An 18,156-nucleotide genomic window follows, 5' to 3' on the forward strand; every position below is an offset into this window, starting at 1 on the left:
CTATGAAAAGCATTCGACAATCCAGAATCGACCCACCCTCTCTGATCGAAGTAACCAAGTCTCAAAGGTAAATTCTTCCATTTATTGTGAGATGATGGGGGGTGGATTGGTTCGCAAAAGTTTTGCTTCGTCTCGACGTTTCCATGGAACCTTTGATTTCTTTGTAGGATGCCAAGAAGATTCCGTCCAGATTCTCTGTTGTCGGCTGAATTCCTGATTGTTGTTTCTAAGTTATTTGGGGATGTAAGGTCGGTGGAGTTGCCTCCCCTTGTCCGTCTCTGGTTTGTGTTCGATAAGCTTGGGTTCATTTCTGTGTATGTTTTTGCTTTATTTTCCTTCAGCAAGGGCTTATCCGATGCCTATTCTACGATGAACTGTGTTTCGTAGTTAATAAACAAATTGCTTTGTCTTTGCCAGCCTTGTAGCGAGTTTGTTTCTTCAGCTTCACAAGTTGTTTGCCACAGTTTAAAGACACTTTCCAAGCGTTGACCATCTCAATGTTTCTTTAATTCGTTGTAGATTTCCTCATCTATGTTCTTCAATTTTTCTTCATTGCTCAGCGCTCTAAGCTTAAGCAGTTCTATTTCTGTCTTCATGTTTTCCAAGTGTTAGTTTCTCCCATAATTGTCTTTGTTGGTCCTATTCGTTTGGAATACGTTTAATTTGGAGTTTATGAGGCAGAATTTAACCAGTGTTCATAAATTTCTGCCTTGTGCTTGTTTTTGATGATGTTCCAGAAAGTAACCTTTCTGGCTTTAAGTTTTTCATTCTATATGTGTATAATGCGGTTTTTAATTGATAGTGGAGGAGGATGGGCTTCTATCTTGTGTATCATCTTTAGGTGGATTTTCATTTAAGCAATTATTATGTGGTAAAGAATGAAGAGTGGTGCATAATTTGGACAAATGTTGATTGAGCTGTTGCAGGGATTGTTCTTTCTCTTCTTTTCCTCTTGTGTGGAGCGAGTGAGTTCATCAGTGTTGCTAATCAAAAGTCTCAAATTCGTGTTCATCTCTCTCAGTTCCTTAAGAGTCTCTTCATTCCTTAAGAGTCTCTTCGTCTCAAGAAGATTAAGTTTGTCCAAAGACACCTGGAAAAGGTTTAGTTTTTGAAAGCATTATATTTCGGTTGCCTACTTCCATGAGAGTTACCTTGTCTGTTGGAATACATTTTTAGATTACTGGCGTGTACAATACATGCTCACACATGTATGTATGTATATATATATATATATCATCATCATCATCATCATCATCGTTTAACGTCCGCTTTCCATGCTAGCATGGGTTGGACGATTTGACTGAGGACTGGTGAAACCGGATGGCAACACCAGGCTCCAGTCTGATTTGGCAGAGTTTCTACAGCTGGATGCCCTTCCTAACGCCAACCACTCAGAGAGTGTAGTGGGTGCTTTTACGTGTCACCCGCACGAAAACGGCCACGCTCGAAATGGTGTCTTTTATGTGCCACCCGCACAAGCCAGTCCAGGGGCACTGGCAACGATCTCGCTCGAAAATCCTACAGGAGCCAGTCAGGCGGTACTGGCAACGGCCACGCTCAAAATGGTGCATCTCATGTGCCACCCGCACAAGAACCAGTCCAGGGGCACTGGCAACGATCTTACTTGGCTTGCCGGGTCTTCTCATGCACAGCCCATTTCCAAAGGTCTCGGTCCGTAGTCATCGCCTCGGTGAGGCCCAATGTACGAAGGTCTTGCCTCACCACCTCAGCCCAGGTCTTCCTGGGCCTACCTCTTCCACGGGTTCCCTCAACTGTTAGGGTGTGGCACTTTTTCACGCAGCTATCCTCCTCCATTCTCACCACATGTCCATACCAGCGCAATCGTCTCTCTTGCACGCCACAACTGATGCTTCTAATGTTCAGCTTTTCTCTCAAGATACTTACACTCTGACGGGTATTCACATTGACATTACACATCCAACGGAGCATACTGGCTTCATTCCTTGCGAGCTTACGTATGTCCTCAGCAGTTACAGCCCATGTTTCACTGCCATGTAGCATGGTTGTTCGTACGCATGCGTCATACAGTCTGCCTTTTACTCTGAGTGAGAGTCCCTTTGTCGCCAGCAGGGGTAAGAGCTCTCTAAACTTTGCCCAGGCTATTCTTATTCTAGCAGCTACACTTTCAGCGCACCCACCCCCACTACTAACTTGGTCGCCCAGATAGCGGAAGCTATCGACTACCTCTAGTTTTTCACCCTGGAATGAGATAGAAGTTGTTTCCTGTTTGTTTGCAGTCTTTATTGCACCTGAACATCTGCCACAAACAAAAACTAACTTGCTAGTTAACCTGCCTTTGATGTTGCTGCACCTCTTATGTGTCCATAGCTTGCACCGGGTACATCTTATAGAGTTACTACCTACTCCTTTTCTACATACTGAGCAGGGCCATCTACCTGAAGGGGTTTGTGTTTTATCTACCTTCCTACTTATTAGGATTTTGGTTTTAGCTAGGTTGACTCTAAGGCCCTTCAATTCTAGACCTTGCTTCCACACCTGAAACTTCTCCTCTAGTTCTGATAGTGACTCCGCAATTAGGGCAAGGTCATCAGCATAGAGGAGCTCCCAGGGGCAACCTGTCTTGAACTCCTCTGTGATTGCCTGGAGGACTATGGTAAATAATAGGGGGCTGAGGACGGAACCTTGGTGGACCCCTACCTCTACCCGGAATTCATTGCTGTACTCATTTCCAACCCTCACCTTACTGGCCGCATCTCTGTACATGGCTCGCACAGCTCTCACTAGCCATTCTTCTATCCCAAGTTTCCTCATTGACCACCAGATAAGGGATCGGGGGACCCTGTCAAAGGCTTTCTCCATGTCAACGAAAGCCAGGTACAGAGGTTTATCCTTGGCTAGGTATTTCTCTTGCAACTGTCTCACTAGAAATAAGGCATCAGTAGTGCTTTTACCTGGCACGAACCCAAACTGCATCTCATCTAAATTGATTCGCTCCCTAATTAGTTGGGCTATGACCCTCTCTGTAACTTTCATAACCTGATCTAACAGCTTGATGCCTCTGTAATTATTTGTATCTAAAGCGTCCCCTTTACCTTTGTAGCAGTTGACTATGATGCTGCTACACAGTCATAGGGTATGACTCCTTCGTGTATCACCTGGTTCGTAATACGGGTGACTAGGCTATAGCCAACACTGCCAGATATTTTGAGCATCTCTGCAGTGATTCCTGATGGGCCGGGGGCTTTCCCGGTCTTCATACTCTTAATTGCTTTATCTACCCTGGTACTATCAACTCGGATAGCTGGTCCCTCTATTGGGTCGACATAAGGCAGGCTCTCTTTCTCCCATTCATTCTCTTTATTAAGCAATCTATCGTAGTGGCATCTCCAGACCTCTTTCTTTGCATCCTCATTTAATGCAAGCGTACCATCATCCATGCGAACACATTTCTCTCCTACAACATCACTATTCTCTCTCCTACACTGTCTTGCAACCCGAAATACCTCGAGTCTTTGGTCCTCACGGCGCAGAACATTGGCAAATCTTTCCTTATCTGCTTCCCCTCTGGCTAAATAAACCTGTCGCCTAGCCTCCCTTCTGGCACATTGGTACAATTCCCTGCTACCACCGTTCTTCCAGTCCTTCCAAGCTTGTTTCTTTTGTCTAATAGCCCTGTCTACCTCCTTGTTCCACCACCACGTTACTCTGGGTTGGGAGGGGACCTTACACCACCCACAAATCTGGTCGGTGGCTTTCAACAGGTTGTCCCGCAGAAATCTCCAATTGTCTTCCACGTTGTATGATGCTATATCCCCTTCTATTTCGTTAAATGCTTCAAGTAACTTGTCTCTAAGTCTCTGTCCGTTTGCAGGGTCTTTAAGCTTCCACACCCTTCTTCTCCAAGCCTGTCTAATTCTGGGCACCCATTTTGCCTTGATCCCAAAGTCGCTAACTACTAATCTATGTTGTGGGGTACATTCTTCGCCAGGGTAGGTTTTGGCATTTATAAGCCGCCCTCTTTCCCTATTTCTGGCGAGGATGTAGTCGATTTGGCTAGAGTGTCTGCCGGAGCGGTAGGTGACTAGGTGACTGGCAGGTTTCCTGAAGTTGGTATTGCAGACCATAAGATTGGTTGCATCACAGAACTCCAGCAGTCTGGTTCCCTCCTCGTTGCGGGAACCGAAGCCATAGCCTCCATGTATGCCATGGAAGCCCCCAGCACGACGTCCGACATGACCGTTGAAGTCTCCAGCCACAAAGAGAAGGTCCCTGTCACTCGTCGACGAGGTAGTTTGCAAGAGGGTGTCATAGAATTGGTCTTTCAGACCATCTGGTAGCCCAGGTTGAGGTGCATAGGCTGAGATGACAGTAGCTAATCTATGATGAAGCACTAGTCTGATCTTAAGTACTCTGTCACTTACTCTAACGACCTCGATTACCTTATCCACCCATTTCTCCGCTAGAAGTATTCCTACGCCCCCGACCCCGTCAGTGTTCCCTGCCCAGAAAATCTTGTACCTGTGTTCTTTGCCTGTGAGGAACCTTGCAGAACCTCCTCTCCATCTTACTTCCTGGATGCAGCACATATCTACGCATCTCCGTTCAAGCATCTCAACAATTTCACCAGATCTACCTTTCAGCGTGCCGACGTTGAGAGTGCCAATCCTAACAGTATGGGTGTTGGGGGTGTGGGCCTGTAGCCTGGGAAGAGGAAAAGCAGTGTCGTGTACCTGAAAAGAAAACTTGCAATTGGAAGAATTCATAAGCAAAACATTACCTACAACCTGCAAACATTTCTCAACCTTAATGCGCTACCCAAAGGTAGGGGAGAGGATGGCCAAGGCCACTAGATGGGTTCCGGGAGACAGCCGAGGTTGACAGGATGACAAAGGGATGAACTTCCGGTGGAGGGGGCGGGATGACAGAGGAATGAACTTCCGGTGGAGGGGGTGGGATGACAGAGGAATGAACTTCCGGTGGAGGGGGTGGGCTGACAGAGGAATGAACTTCCGGTGGAGGGGGTGGGATGACAGAGGAATGAACTTCCGGTGGAGGGGTGGGATGACAGAGGAATGAACTTCCGGTGGAGGGGGTGGGATGACAGAGGAATGAACTTCCGGTGGAGGGGTGGGATGACAGAGGAATGAACTTCCGGTGGAGGGGGTGGGATGACAGAGGAATGAACTTCCGGTGGAGGGGGCGGGATGACAGAGAAATGAACTTCCGGTGGAGGGGGTGGGATGGCAGAGGAATGAACTTCCGGTGGAGGGGGTGGGATGACAGAGGAATGAACTTCCGGTGGAGGGGGTGGGATGACAGAGGAATGAAACTTCCGGTGGAGGGGGTGGGATGACAGAGGGATGACAGACGAATGAACTTCCGGTGGAGGGGGTGGGAGGGCAGAGGAATGAACTTCCGGTGGAGGGGGTGGGATGACAGAGGAATGAAACTTCCGGTGGAGGGGGTGGGATGACAGAGGGATGACAGACGAATGAACTTCCGGTGGAGGGGGTGGGAGGGCGGGTTACCGCCAGCGAGTAGAGAGGGCTCTTAATTGTAGATTTTAAATATTTGAGAGACAACAATGCATAAATCGTAATTTTTTAAAAGAGCAATGAATTCTGGGTGATTAGAATATAACGTAGCATGAATTTAGGAAGCTTAGAAAATGAATAAGCATGAATTTAAGACAACAACTGAATTCAATGAATTTCATGGAGAGAAACAAGAAAGCGCAAGGTATTGAGATGTTTGAGGCCGTAAATAAATAAAAATCTCTATCTTATCTGCATCTTGGGTATTTCGTCGTAGTACGTCAGCGAGATAATTTAGAATGGGTTTCTCATTTATATATAGCCAGAACCTGAAGACCTTAAAGGAAAAACTACGAAGGGGGAGAGAGAGGATGGAGGGGTAGACAGAGGCATGGCGGGAGAAAAGATCATCATCATCATCATCATATATATATATAAAGAGAGAGAGAGAGAGAGAGAGGGAGAGGGGGGACCAGTCAAGCAGCACATCACGCTGTAATTCTTGGGCTGAGAAATCAACACTTAAAAGCCATAATTTTAAGGAGCGATAAGAATTTTTGAATAAAGGAAAATGGGTAGTGGTGGTGGGTAGGTACCGCCAGCGAGTAGAGAGGGCTCTTAATTGTAGATTTTAAATATTTGAGAGACAACAATGCATAAATCGTAATTTTTTAAAAGAGCAATGAATTCTGGGTGATTAGAATATAACGTAGCATGAATTTAGGAAGCTTAGAAAATGAATAAGCATGAATTTAAGACAACAACTGAATTCAATGAATTTCATGGAGAGAAACAAGAAAGCGCAAGGAATTGAGATGTTTGAGGCCGTAAATAAATAAAAATCTCTATCTTATCTGCATCTTGGGTATTTCGTCGTAGTACGTCAGCGAGATAATTTAGAATGGGTTTCTCATTTATATATAGCCAGAACCTGAAGTATATATATATATATGTATATATATATATAGGTAAGTGGTAGGTTTGCCTCGATGCTTCAGGGCTAGTCTGAAGCATCCAAGCAACCAGGGGATGTTTAAATCCGGAGGCACTCCTGGGGATCACCTGTATGGGTACCGTCATGGGAAGAGGGCGTCCAGAGGCAGGTAATATGTTGCTTAAACCGTAGTTTATGCATTTACTTGGAGGACAATCAGTAAGTTGTCATAATAGTGTTTGGAGTGTGGATATGTGTATACATATGAGTACGTACATGCACATATATGTTTGTGTGTGTATGCCCATATACATGTTTGTGTGAGTGTGTATGTATGTAGACATTATGAACACAGGAGGTGTTTCTTTCTTTTTTTTATAAATCTCCTTTTACAAAACCACTACATTATAGGGATGTCAAAAAACCGACACCGGCCCCTAAGTGATGGCCTTGAAAAATTCTGTTTTAGTCGAATGAATCGAATCCAGCACTTATTTTGGTCTGCTTTGCTGAACTGCTAGGTTATAGGAGCATAAACACCAACACCAGTTATCAAGCAGTGATGGGAGACAGACACACAGACATGAGGAGACACACACACACATATATATATTCGATGGGCTTCTTTCAGTTTCCATCCACCAAAACCACTCACAAGGCTTTGGTCGGCTTGAGACTATAGCAGAAGACACTTGCTCAAGGTGGCACGCAGTGAGACTGAACCCAGAACCATGTGGTTGGGAAGCAAGCCTCTTACTACACATAATATATGACAAAGATGGTGGGATAGGCTGGAAGTATAAGGTAAGTGATGACGTATGAACGGTCAAGGGGCCTTGCAAGTAAGACAGACATGTGAGCAGAAGGACAACTAGTGCGTATGACTTTTGCTTTCGGGCTTTCGCTTGGGACAGACATGGTGACCCCGCAAGAGTTCAGGGAAATTGGCGTTAGGTTCTGGCCAGAGGTTAGGTCGGTGTATCCTAAGTGGACAGTATAAATGTTGCGAGAGGACCCATGTGACAGATGAACCAAGCTTTTTAGCCCATTTCACACACCTGCTTATACCCACTGATCCACTGACTTGTACGAGTTAAGGCAGCTGGTGTATATATATATATATATACAAACATATATGCTGTGTGTAGCATCGTGTGAAAGAGGGAGGCTAGTATATATTATATAAAACAAACTTTAAGGCGCTACTCCAGCATGGCCGCAGTCTAATGAATGAAACAAGTAAAAGAAAGAAAGGAACATGAGAAAAAAAAACCCATACATTTCGTACGTATACCTGCGGCTAAAGACACGCAGCTAGCTTTACTGATTGAGTGTGACAAGGGACGGATTGATGTCTAGCAAGATATATTTAAACGAAGTCTATGAAAAGCATTCGACAATCCAGAATCGACCCACCCTCTCTGATCGAAGTAACCAAGTCTCGAAGGTAAATTCTTCCATTTATTGTGAGATGATGGGGGGTGGATTGGTTCGCAAAAGTTTTGCTTCGTCTCGACGTTTCCATGGAACCTTTGATTTCTTTGTAGGATGCCAAGAAGATTCCGTCCAGATTCTCTGTTGTCGGCTGAATTCCTGATTGTTGTTTCTAAGTTATTTGGGGATGTAAGGTCGGTGGAGTTGCCTCCCCTTGTCCGTCTCTGGTTTGTGTTCGATAAGCTTGGGTTCATTTCTGTGTATGTTTTTGCTTTATTTTCCTTCAGCAAGGGCTTATCCGATGCCTATTCTACGATGAACTGTGTTTCGTAGTTAATAAACAAATTGCTTTGTCTTTGCCAGCCTTGTAGCGAGTTTGTTTCTTCAGCTTCACAAGTTGTTTGCCACAGTTTAAAGACACTTTCCAAGCGTTGACCATCTCAATGTTTCTTTAATTCGTTGTAGATTTCCTCATCTATGTTCTTCAATTTTTCTTCATTGCTCAGCGCTCTAAGCTTAAGCAGTTCTATTTCTGTCTTCATGTTTTCCAAGTGTTAGTTTCTCCCATAATTGTCTTTGTTGGTCCTGTTCGTTTGGAATACGTTTAATTTGGAGTTTATGAGGCAGAATTTAACCAGTGTTCATAAATTTCTGCCTTGTGCTTGTTTTTGATGATGTTCCAGAAAGTAACCTTTCTGGCTTTAAGTTTTTCATTCTATATGTGTATAATGCGGTTTTTAATTGATAGTGAAGGGGGATGGGCTTCTATCTTGTGTATCATCTTTAGGTGGATTTTCATTTAAGCAATTATTATGTGGTAAAGAATGAAGAGTGGTGCATAATTTGGACAAATGTTGATTGAGCTGTTGCAGGGATTGTTCTTTCTCTTCTTTTCCTCTTGTGTGGAGCGAGTGAGTTCATCAGTGTTGCTAATCAAAAGTCTCAAATTCGTGTTCATCTCTCTCAGTTCCTTAAGAGTCTCTTCATTCCTTAAGAGTCTCTTCGTCTCAAGAAGATTAAGTTTGTCCAAAGACACCTGGAAAAGGTTTAGTTTTTGAAAGCATTATATTTCGGTTGCCTACTTCCATGAGAGTTACCTTGTCTGTTGGAATACATTTTTAGATTACTGGCGTGTACAATACATGCTCACACATGTATGTATGTATGTATATATATATATATATATATATATATATATATATGTATATATATATATATAGGTAAGTGGTAGGTTTGCCTCGATCCTTCAGGGGTAGTCTGAAGCATCCAAGCAACCAGGGGATGTTTAAATCCGGAGGCACTCCTGGGGATCACCTGTATGGGTACCGTCATGGGAAGAGGGCGTCCAGAGGCAGGTAATATGTTGCTTAAACCGTAGTTTATGCATTTACTTGGAGGACAATCAGTAAGTTGTCATAATAGTGTTTGGAGTGTGGATATGTGTATACATATGAGTACATACATGCACATATATGTTTGTGTGTGTATGCCCATATACATGTTTGTGTGAGTGTGTTTGTATGTAGACATTATGAACACAGGAGGTGTTTCTTTCTTTTTTTTATAAATCTCCTTTTACAAAACCACTACATTATAGGGATGTCAAAAAACCGACACCGGCCCCTAAGTGAGGGCCTTGAAAAATTCTGTTTTAGTCGAATGAATCGAATCCAGCACTTATTTTGGTTTGCTTTGCTGAACTGCTAGGTTATAGGAGCATAAACACCAACACCAGTTATCAAGCAGTGATGGGAGACAGACACACAGACATGAGGAGACACACACACACATATATATATTCGATGGGCTTCTTTCAGTTTCCATCCACCAAAACCACTCACAAGGCTTTGGTCGGCTTGAGACTATAGCAGAAGACACTTGCTCAAGGTGGCACGCAGTGAGACTGAACCCAGAACCATGTGGTTGGGAAGCAAGCCTCTTACTACACATAATATATGACAAAGATGGTGGGATAGGCTGGAAGTATAAGGTAAGTGATGACGTATGAACGGTCAAGGGGCCTTGCAAGTAAGACAGACATGTAAGCAGAAGGACAACTAGTGCGTATGACTTTTGCTTTCGGGCTTTCGCTTGGGACAGACATGGTGACCCCGCAAGAGTTCAGGGAAATTGGCGTTAGGTTCTGGCCAGAGGTTAGGTCGGTGTATCCTAAGTGGACAGTATAAATGTTGCGAGAGGACCCATGTGACAGATGAACCAAGCTTTTTAGCCCATTTCACACACCTGCTTATACCCACTGATCCACTGACTTGTACGAGTTAAGGCAGCTGGTGTATATATATATATATATACAAACATATATGCTGTGTGTAGCATCGTGTGAAAGAGGGAGGCTAGTATATATTATATAAAAAAAACTTTAAGGCGCTGCTCCAGCATGGCCGCAGTCTAATGAATGAAACAAGTAAAAGAAAGAAAGGAACATGAGAAAAAAAACCCATACATTTCGTACGTATACCTGCGGCTAAAGACACGCAGCTAGCTTTACTGATTGAGTGTGACAAGGGACGGATTGATGTCTAGCAAGATATATTTAAACGAAGTCTATGAAAAGCATTCGACAATCCAGAATCGACCCACCCTCTCTGATCGAAGTAACCAAGTCTCAAAGGTAAATTCTTCCATTTATTGTGAGATGATGGGGGGTGGATTGGTTCGCAAAAGTTTTGCTTCGTCTCGACGTTTCCATGGAACCTTTGATTTCTTTGTAGGATGCCAAGAAGATTCCGTCCAGATTCTCTGTTGTCGGCTGAATTCCTGATTGTTGTTTCTAAGTTATTTGGGGATGTAAGAGAGGTGCAATTGTATCCCCTAGACCGTCCCTGGTTTGTTTTCGATAAGCTTGGGTTCATTTCTGTGTATGTTTTTGCTTTATTTTCCTTCAGCAAGGGCTTATCCGATGCCTATTCTACGATGAACTGTGTTTCGTAGTTAATAAACAAATTGCTTTGTCTTTGCCAGCCTTGTAGCGAGTTTGTTTCTTCAGCTTCACAAGTTGTTTGCCACAGTTTAAAGACACTTTCCAAGCGTTGACCATCTCAATGTTTCTTTAATTCGTTGTAGATTTCCTCATCTATGTTCTTCAATTTTTCTTCATTGCTCAGCGCTCTAAGCTTAAGCAGTTCTATTTCTGTCTTCATGTTTTCCAAGTGTTAGTTTCTCCCATAATTGTCTTTGTTGGTCCTATTCGTTTGGAATACGTTTAATTTGGAGTTTATGAGGCAGAATTTAACCAGTGTTCATAAATTTCTGCCTTGTGCTTGTTTTTGATGATGTTCCAGAAAGTAACCTTTCTGGCTTTAAGTTTTTCATTCTATATGTGTATAATGCGGTTTTTAATTGATAGTGGAGGGGGATGGGCTTCTATCTTGTGTATCATCTTTAGGTGGATTTTCATTTAAGCAATTATTATGTGGTAAAGAATGAAGAGTGGTGCATAATTTGGACAAATGTTGATTGAGCTGTTGCAGGGATTGTTCTTTCTCTTCTTTTCCTCTTGTGTGGAGCGAGTGAGTTCATCAGTGTTGCTAATCAAAAGTCTCAAATTCGTGTTCATCTCTCTCAGTTCCTTAAGAGTCTCTTCATTCCTTAAGAGTCTCTTCGTCTCAAGAAGATTAAGTTTGTCCAAAGACACCTGGAAAAGGTTTAGTTTTTGAAAGCATTATATTTCGGTTGCCTACTTCCATGAGAGTTACCTTGTCTGTTGGAATACATTTTTAGATTACTGGCGTGTACAATACATGCTCACACATGTATGTATATATATATATATATATATATATATATATATATATATATATATATATATATATATATAGGTAAGTGGTAGGTTTGCCTCGATGCTTCAGGGCTAGTCTGAAGCATCCAAGCAACCAGGGGATGTTTAAATCCGGAGGCACTCCTGGGGATCACCTGTATGGGTACCGTCATGGGAAGAGGGCGTCCAGAGGCAGGTAATATGTTGCTTAAACCGTAGTTTATGCATTTACTTGGAGGACAATCAGTAAGTTGTCATAATAGTGTTTGGAGTGTGGATATGTGTATACATATGAGTACGTACATGCACATATATGTTTGTGTGTGTATGCCCATATACATGTTTGTGTGAGTGTGTATGTATGTAGACATTATGAACACAGGAGGTGTTTCTTTCTTTTTTTTATAAATCTCCTTTTACAAAACCACTACATTATAGGGATGTCAAAAAACCGACACCGGCCCCTAAGTGATGGCCTTGAAAAATTCTGTTTTAGTCGAATGAATCGAATCCAGCACTTATTTTGGTCTGCTTTGCTGAACTGCTAGGTTATAGGAGCATAAACACCAACACCAGTTATCAAGCAGTGATGGGAGACAGACACACAGACATGAGGAGACACACACACACATATATATATTCGATGGGCTTCTTTCAGTTTCCATCCACCAAAACCACTCACAAGGCTTTGGTCGGCTTGAGACTATAGCAGAAGACACTTGCTCAAGGTGGCACGCAGTGAGACTGAACCCAGAACCATGTGGTTGGGAAGCAAGCCTCTTACTACACATAATATATGACAAAGATGGTGGGATAGGCTGGAAGTATAAGGTAAGTGATGACGTATGAACGGTCAAGGGGCCTTGCAAGTAAGACAGACATGTGAGCAGAAGGACAACTAGTGCGTATGACTTTTGCTTTCGGGCTTTCGCTTGGGACAGACATGGTGACCCCGCAAGAGTTCAGGGAAATTGGCGTTAGGTTCTGGCCAGAGGTTAGGTCGGTGTATCCTAAGTGGACAGTATAAATGTTGCGAGAGGACCCATGTGACAGATGAACCAAGCTTTTTAGCCCATTTCACACACCTGCTTATACCCACTGATCCACTGACTTGTACGAGTTAAGGCAGCTGGTGTATATATATATATATATACAAACATATATGCTGTGTGTAGCATCGTGTGAAAGAGGGAGGCTAGTATATATTATATAAAAAAAACTTTAAGGCGCTGCTCCAGCATGGCCGCAGTCTAATGAATGAAACAAGTAAAGGAAAGAAAGGAACATGAGAAAAAAAAACCCATACATTTCGTACGTATACCTGCGGCTAAAGACACGCAGCTAGCTTTACTGATTGAGTGTGACAAGGGACGGATTGATGTCTAGCAAGATATATTTAAACGAAGTCTATGAAAAGCATTCGACAATCCAGAATCGACCCACCCTCTCTGATCGAAGTAACCAAGTCTCGAAGGTAAATTCTTCCATTTATTGTGAGATGATGGGGGGTGGATTGGTTCGCAAAAGTTTTGCTTCGTCTCGACGTTTCCATGGAACCTTTGATTTCTTTGTAGGATGCCAAGAAGATTCCGTCCAGATTCTCTGTTGTCGGCTGAATTCCTGATTGTTGTTTCTAAGTTATTTGGGGATGTAAGGTCGGTGGAGTTGCCTCCCCTTGTCCGTCTCTGGTTTGTGTTCGATAAGCTTGGGTTCATTTCTGTGTATGTTTTTGCTTTATTTTCCTTCAGCAAGGGCTTATCCGATGCCTATTCTACGATGAACTGTGTTTCGTAGTTAATAAACAAATTGCTTTGTCTTTGCCAGCCTTGTAGCGAGTTTGTTTCTTCAGCTTCACAAGTTGTTTGCCACAGTTTAAAGACACTTTCCAAGCGTTGACCATCTCAATGTTTCTTTAATTCGTTGTAGATTTCCTCATCTATGTTCTTCAATTTTTCTTCATTGCTCAGCGCTCTAAGCTTAAGCAGTTCTATTTCTGTCTTCATGTTTTCCAAGTGTTAGTTTCTCCCATAATTGTCTTTGTTGGTCCTGTTCGTTTGGAATACGTTTAATTTGGAGTTTATGAGGCAGAATTTAACCAGTGTTCATAAATTTCTGCCTTGTGCTTGTTTTTGATGATGTTCCAGAAAGTAACCTTTCTGGCTTTAAGTTTTTCATTCTATATGTGTATAATGCGGTTTTTAATTGATAGTGGAGGGGGATGGGCTTCTATCTTGTGTATCATCTTTAGGTGGATTTTCATTTAAGCAATTATTATGTGGTAAAGAATGAAGAGTGGTGCATAATTTGGACAAATGTTGATTGAGCTGTTGCAGGGATTGTTCTTTCTCTTCTTTTCCTCTTGTGTGGAGCGAGTGAGTTCATCAGTGTTGCTAATCAAAAGTCTCAAATTCGTGTTCATCTCTCTCAGTTCCTTAAGAGTCTCTTCGTCTCAAGAAGATTAAGTTTGTCCAAAGACACCTGGAAAAGGTTTAGTTTTTGAAAGCATTATATTTCGGTTGCCTACTTCCATGAGAGTTACCTTGTCTGTTGGAATACATTTTTAGATTACTGGCGTGTACAATACATGCTCACACATGTATGTATGTATGTATATATATATATATATATATATATATATATATATATATATATCATCATCATCATCATCGTTTAACGTCTGCTTTCCATGCTAGCATGGGTTGGACGATTTGACTGAGGACTGGTGAAACCGGATGGCAACACCAGGCTCCAGCCTGATTTGGCAGAGTTTCTACAGCTGGATGCCCTTCCTAACGCCAACCACTCAGAGAGTGTAGTGGGTGCTTTTACGTGTCACCCGCACGAAAACGGCCACGCTCGAAATGGTGTCTTTTATGTGCCACCCGCACAAGCCAGTCCAGGGGCACTGGCAACGATCTCACTCGAAAATCCTACAGGAGCCAGTCAGGCGGTACTGGCAACGGCCACGCTCAAAATGGTGCATCTCATGTGCCACCCGCACAAGAACCAGTCCAGGGGCACTGGCAACGATCTTACTTGGCTTGCCGGGTCTTCTCACGCACAGCACATTTCCAAAGGTCTCGGTCCGTAGTCATCGCCTCGGTGAGGCCCAATGTACGAAGGTCTTGCCTCACCACCTCAGCCCAGGTCTTCCTGGGCCTACCTCTTCCACGGGTTCCCTCAACTGTTAGGGTGTGGCACTTTTTCACGCAGCTATCCTCCTCCATTCTCACCACATGTCCATACCAGCCCAATCGTCTCTCTTGCACGCCACAACTGATGCTTCTAATGTTCAGCTTTTCTCTCAAGATACTTACACTCTGACGGGTATTCACATTGACATTACACATCCAACGGAGCATACTGGCTTCATTCCTTGCGAGCTTACGTATGTCCTCAGCAGTTACAGCCCATGTTTCACTGCCATGTAGCATGGTTGTTCGTACGCATGCGTCATACAGTCTGCCTTTTACTCTGAGTGAGAGTCCCTTTGTCGCCAGCAGGGGTAAGAGCTCTCTAAACTTTGCCCAGGCTATTCTTATTCTAGCAGCTACACTTTCAGCGCACCCACCCCCACTACTAACTTGGTTGCCCAGATAGTGGAAGCTATCAACTACCTCTAGTTTTTCACCCTGGAATGAGATAGAAGTTGTTTCCTGTTTGTTTGCAGTCTTTATTGCACCTGAACATCTGCCACAAACAAAAACTAACTTGCTAGTTAACCTGCCTTTGATGTTGCTGCACCTCTTATGTGTCCATAGCTTGCACCGGGTACATCTTATAGAGTTACTACCTACTCCTTTTCTACATACTGAGCAGGGCCATCTACCTGAAGGGGTTTGTGTTTTATCTACCTTCCTACTTATTAGGCCCTTCAATTCTAGACCTTGCTTCCACACCTGAAACTTCTCCTCTAGTTCTGATAGTGACTCCGCAATTAGGGCAAGGTCATCAGCATAGAGGAGCTCCCAGGGGCAACCTGTCTTGAACTCCTCTGTGATTGCCTGGAGGACTATGGTAAATAATAGGGGGCTGAGGACGGAACCTTGGTGGACCCCTACCTCTACCCGGAATTCATTGCTGTACTCATTTCCAACCCTCACCTTACTGGCAGCATCTCTGTACATGGCTCGCACAGCTCTCACTAACCATTCTTCTATCCCAAGTTTCCTCATTGACCACCAGATAAGGGATCGGGGGACCCTGTCAAAGGCTTTCTCCATGTCAACGAAAGCCAGGTACAGAGGTTTATCCTTAGCTAGGTATTTCTCCTGCAACTGTCTCACTAGAAATAAGGCATCAGTAGTGCTTTTACCTGGCACGAACCCAAACTGCATCTCATTTAATTGATTCGCTCCCTAATTAGTTGGGCTATGACCCTCTCTGTAACTTTCATAACCTGATCTAACAGCTTGATGCCTCTGTAATTATTTGTATCTAAAGCGTCCCCTTTACCTTTGTAGCAGTTGACTATGATGCTGCTACACCAGTCATTGGGTATGACTCCTTCGTGTATCACCTGGTTCGTAATACAGGTGACTAGGCTATAGCCAACACTGCCAGATATTTTGAGCATCTCTGCAGTGATTCCTGATGGGCCGGGGGCTTTCCCGGTCTTCATACTCTTAATTGCTTTATCTACCCTGGTACTATCAACTCGGATAGCTGGTCCCTCTATTGGGTCGACATACGGCAGGCTCTCTTTCTCCCATTCATTCTCTTTATTAAGCAATCTATCGTAGTGGCATCTCCAGACCTCTTTCTTTGCAGCCTCATTTAGTGCAAGCGTACCATCATCCATGCAAACACATTTCTCTCCTACAACATCACTATTCTCTCTCCTACACTGTCTTGCAACACGAAATACCTCGAGTCTTTGGTCCTCACGGCGCAGAACATTGGCAAATCTTTCCTTATCTGCTTCCCCTCTGGCTAAATAAACCTGTCGCCTAGCCTCCCTTCTGGCACATTGGTACAATTCCCTGCTACCACCGTTCTTCCAGTCCTTCCAAGCCTGTTTCTTTTGTCTAATAGCCCTGTCTACCTCCTTGTTCCACCACCACGTTACTCTGGGTCGGGAGGGGACCTTACACCACCCACAAATCTGGTCGGTGGCTTTCAACAGGTTGTCCCGCAGAAATCTCCAATTGTCTTCCACGTTGTATGATGCTTTTTAGCCCATTTCACACACCTGCTGTAAAGCGGTTGGCATTTGGAAGGGCATCCAGCTGTAGAAACCTTGCCAAATCAATTTGAGCGTGGTGCAGCCTCTTAGCTTGCCAGTCCTCAGTCAAACCGTCCATGGGAAGCAGAATTAAATGATGATGCTTTATTCACAATTTTATAAACTTCTCTCTCACGCTTCCCCTCTTTTTCTCTCTTGTTCTTCACTTTTCCCTTCAACCAATCACATGAAGAAGGCATTACAGTCAGACGAAATAACTAAGGAATAAGACTGAGTTAAAAAGAATTCCACGTTTCACTCGCAGCCTCCCCGACTTCAGCCAATCACATGACAGCCTCACGAATGGGCTGAGTAACGGAGGAAGAAGCAGAATTATTATAAGATTGAATTTTCGTTACCAGCCCGGCTGAAACTGGCTCTGGCTCCAACTACAAATGTTGTGTTGTTTTTAGAAGTTCTCAATTAAAATCTCCCACCATACCTTAGTCACGTTCTGTTCCTAAAACTGGCTGAATGATAACTGAGTTATTCAACACAGAGCATCTCGAAATAAATGCACCACTGGGAATGATGTATATTGGCTAATACTGGGTTGGGTACACAAGAAAGTTTTAATATAGAGTTGCACATATTAGTGGATGATCAGTTTGTAATTCTGGATCATTTCCTTGTATCCAGAATAATGTGGCTCCTGGCCTTGCCCGGTTCCATGGTGGTAATGTAAAAAGCATCCTGAACACTATTTATTTATTTATTTATGTATTTATTAATTTATATATATATATTTTTTATTTATTTATTTATTTATATATATATATATATATTTATTTATATGGTGTGGCTCCTGGCCTTGCCCAGTTGCTCCCAAGATGTCCAGCCGATGCCAGCAGACAAAATGGATGGTAAATGAGGATAGAATTTATCTATTTTGTATTGTTATTTTGTCTTTTTCGGGATTTGTGGTTTTATTGTCTAATCTTTTTTTCTTTTTTTTTTTTTTTCTTTGTCTTTGCAGCTTTTCCACATAGATGTTGGTATATATAACATTATACATTACATAAATGTGTATGTGCGTGTGTGTGTACAACATGTCCATATACGCATGCATATATACACAGACTGAGAGAAGAAGAAGAGAAGGGGAGTTAGCTGCCTGCTTATATTTGTACTGATGATGTTATTGAAATTACAATTATTATTCTTATTAATCTCCCTTCCAACATTCTTGCCTCCTGTTTTCATTTCTTCCTTATTCCTCCTCTTCCTCCCCATCATACCACAACCTCTGACCCCTTGCTGCTTCTCCTTA

The 18,156-nt window shown here is 43.1% G+C and overlaps 1 long non-coding RNA gene across 14 annotated transcripts in view; it reads left to right on the forward strand.

Annotated features, from left to right (window-relative positions):
* The first annotated feature begins 10,219 nt into the window (after positions 1-10,219).
* The window catches only part of LOC149129142 (uncharacterized), a 29,546-nt gene continuing 21,609 nt past the window's right edge, over positions 10,220-18,156 (forward strand). For 2 of the 14 annotated variants that reach the window (XR_016240363.1, XR_016240367.1), the window contains exons 1-2: positions 12,984-13,136; positions 17,863-17,881. This is a non-coding gene — a long non-coding RNA (uncharacterized LOC149129142). Of the gene's footprint in view, positions 10,517-12,980; positions 13,137-15,149; positions 15,168-17,862; positions 17,882-18,156 lie in introns of those variants that run through there. The other 12 variants (XR_016240364.1, XR_016240362.1, XR_016240371.1 and 9 more) reach the window with 12 other exon arrangements.

Source organism: Octopus bimaculoides, unplaced genomic scaffold, assembly GCF_046866305.1.
Source record: "Octopus bimaculoides isolate indiv1 unplaced genomic scaffold, ASM4686630v1 contig136, whole genome shotgun sequence".
In the NCBI taxonomy this organism is placed as follows: Eukaryota; Metazoa; Mollusca; class Cephalopoda; order Octopoda; family Octopodidae; genus Octopus; species Octopus bimaculoides.